This window comes from Bidens hawaiensis, unplaced genomic scaffold, assembly GCF_021521415.1.
Source record: "Bidens hawaiensis isolate Kalapana, Puna unplaced genomic scaffold, B.hawaiensis_p1.1 tig00034706_1, whole genome shotgun sequence".
In the NCBI taxonomy this organism is placed as follows: Eukaryota; Viridiplantae; Streptophyta; class Magnoliopsida; order Asterales; family Asteraceae; genus Bidens; species Bidens hawaiensis.
Window position 1 is genome coordinate 210,696 of NW_027496029.1, and position 3,658 is coordinate 214,353.

Genomic DNA, 3,658 nt, shown 5'->3' on the forward strand with positions numbered 1-3,658 from the left:
TAAACCCCAACACCTCGTCTTGGCTTGGCATAGACTCATAGGTGTCTCTATACCCGATGTAGCCCGTAGTTGACCCGTTTATAATATGTAGCATGAACCTTTATGGTAGGATGCTCAAAGGTAGATCTAGGGTTTTTTCTTAAACGAGCCGTTCATGATTTTAAGTTCGTTAAGTTCATTTTTAACATTCAAGTTTGCTACTTTAATGATCGTTCATAGCCGATCTATTATAGTTTCAAGTTTCATGACCAACCGTTTATAAAAACGTAAACTTTAATATCGAAAACATACATTTTCGTGTTCGTTTGGTCTCGGTTAGCTTGCTTATGAGCTTAAAAATCTTGGACCTATCTTGTTTATGGAAGATCTATTAATAATCACGTACGATCTTGCTTCTCCTTTCTTTCTTTAGGCCGATTATAGTAAGGTGATGTGTGTGTTTTTGAGTGTGTGTAGAGATTATGGAAGATGGAAATGAGGAGTTAGGGTTTTAGGATGGTTTAAGAGGGTATTTATACCTCTTAAAGCCCATGGACCTAAGGTCCATCAAACCATCTTAATCCATTTTAATTACCCAAGTCAATAAATTCTTTCTATATTTAATATTAATTAAATATTAACAATCATTTTTTAATTCATATTCTTTTATTTATTATTATAAAGTTCGGGATGTTACAAGTCTTTCCTCCTTAAAGAGGTTTCGTCCCCGAAACCTAGCTCATCCTTGGCAAAAGGAACACTTCCCATATTCACATACTCTCTTGGATCGTCTTTGCATTCTGGGTTATCCTTCTTACTCCCAACTTGTAGTCACCGAGCGGTGTTCATGTGCTTTAGTTATCCAATGTAGCTTGTCCATGAGGCTCTCGATGTATCAAGTCTCGTCTCGTCCTTCCAATGGACTTTGTTTTGTATTGTTTAACACTATTGTCTAAACGACATTTATAACATAAATAATTATTCATAATCAAACCCGATATATTACACGTCATAGATAAGCATAAGATTTAAACCTTAACACAAAACAAGTTCTTAGGAAATCACACTCGAAACGAAATAAAACTATTACGTAAGCAATTATTCCCCCGTCGAGCGCTCCTCTCAGCAGTTTCCTAAGCCTTTACCCTTTCGCTCCTCCCGCCCCTGTTTCCTTGCAATCCCTACCTATGTGACCCGACTTACCACACTTGTAACACTTCTGGTCCTCGGTGCATTCATGAGAGATGTGTCCCTCCTTCCCGCATCGGTAGCACTGGTTCGGACCAGCCTTACATTCTCCCAAGTGCATTTTCCCACACACTTTGCATGTTTCCTTGCCTGCAATCTTTTGTGTCTTTTTCCCTGTATACTCCATGACATCTGCAGACCGTTTGGTTCCTTTCCCTCCTTCCTTATCTTCAAATTCCACATCATCCGCCGCCAGATCATCATAAACCATCTCTGCTAACTCAACTGCAGACTCAAAAGTAGCAGGTTTGTTAGCCTTGACTAACGTTTGGACCTTATGGGGAAGCCACCTAACATAGCACTTGATCCGTTTCTCCTAAGTGTTCACCATGTCAGGCACCAGCCTAGACATGCGGTTGAATTCAGTGGTGTTCTCGCGATGTGTCATCTTGCGCTTTCAGATTCATAAACTTCATCTCGGCCCTCTCAACCTCGGCATCAGCACAGAACCTTTTCATCACTAGCTCTTTCAGATCCTCCCACCTCATTGCCCTAGTCTCCTCCTGACCTTTCCTTTGTTCAACCGTCTCCTACCAATACATTGCTTCGTCACCGAATGATTGAGTAGCATAACCCACAATTTGATCAGGACGACATTCTCTAATGCGAATGATTTTATCTCTGGCGGTTATCCAATGAAGAGTAGCGATTACGTCTTCCAATCTAGTTAGCTTTGGCGGGTCACATCCTTTGAAGGACTTATAGTTTAACCCAGCTTGGCCTCTCTTCCTATCATCGAATTTCACAGACTTAACCCCACTCAAGGCCTCCCTCTCTCCTTCCTCATCTCTCCTACCATCACCACCCACCCCTTCAGCGGTTCTTTCACGGCTTCCAGCAGATCCTCCAGGAGTCATATTCTTCACAGCAGTGGCTACAGCTTGAACAATATCCAGTTGCGCTTCCTTCATCTCTGGTGTTGGAAGTTGTCTCAACCAAAGGTTGTTTGGCAAGACGAGGCCTGCCACGACGTCCAGTGCGACCTCCAGCTCTCACAATTCCTCCAGCTTCCACATTACCTCCCGTTCTAGCCATTGTATTCTAAAAGGGAAAACACAAACGTCATCACTCAAGGAACTATTTAGTACAAGGATAGTAAGGCTAACAGGTAATAACAGTGGCCAGTTGTGATTAGCTGATCATGTTACTTTTTGTGTCCTATACACTTCCTCTTATGAGTCTATTTGTGCTGATTCTAATCTTAAAATAGTTAATCAATCAAACAATCAAGAAATCATATCCATATCAATCAAGATAACATTAACTTTTATTACTTAACCATACACTTTACCTTTACTGGGCTTGCTTGAGTGACACATGGCATTCTTGAACAGACATCTTCTTACTAAAATCCTACTCTCTGTTCGAGTCTAAGCATGTAGGATGCTTAAATCTCTCTAACTTTGCTCTGATACCAACTTGTAAGGCCCCGTTACCGGTGCCCTACATTGGACGTTGGATTTACTCATAAACACAGTTCTAAATATCAGAGTTAATTAAAACTTTACGCGGAATACAAAGCTTTCATAATCATTATATAATAATTCATAACTTTTCTTGAAACATTCATCTTGTCTTTCAAAATCAAAACATAACTTATAAAACACAACAAGTCTTCAGATGCCAGACTCTTATTCTTCTGCCAAGTGTCCCCGCTCAAGCCAACTATCTCATCCTACTCACATGCGTGCATACTAAAAGTCAGTTACACTGAGTGAGTTATAGTTAATCAAGCAACTTACATACAACCATTACATGCAACTATATACGTGTTCGAAGACACATAGTCCACTATCTATACTGCTTACCTTACCGATTAACCACCTACCTGTCACTTACATCTTAGCCACTTGTTTGCGGGAGAACGTAGAGGCTTACCTTCCCACGTTCTCTCGTTATGCCCCTTTAATAACGGAGGCACGTAGAGGCTTGTCCTCCCGCGTTATCTCATTATGCCACTTTACTAACGGTGGCACGTATAGGCATACCCTATCACGCACTATCGTTATGCCACTAACACCCTTAATGGACCCCTTACCACTTCTATCACACTTTCATCTACTTGTCTACAACACACTTCCTATAAGTTTAACATTTACATAATAAGCAGGTCACACCATAACATTCACACACTTATAATCACTTAGAGATCATTTCCCTTGCCGGCAAGTGCAATATCCTAAGATCGTTCACGTACCGATAAGCTTTCTTTCATAACGTTCATACATCATCTTTACATTACATACAATATTCATATCTTTATTTATAACCTGACAGTACGTGCAATATCCGAAGATCGTTCACGTACCGACAAGAAATCATTCGTATCTATCACATATACCATACATGGCATACACTTACCATTTAAGGTAAGTGTATTAACTATCACATCGAGTATGCACACAGCCCCGAAAACATAACAAGGAAAAGG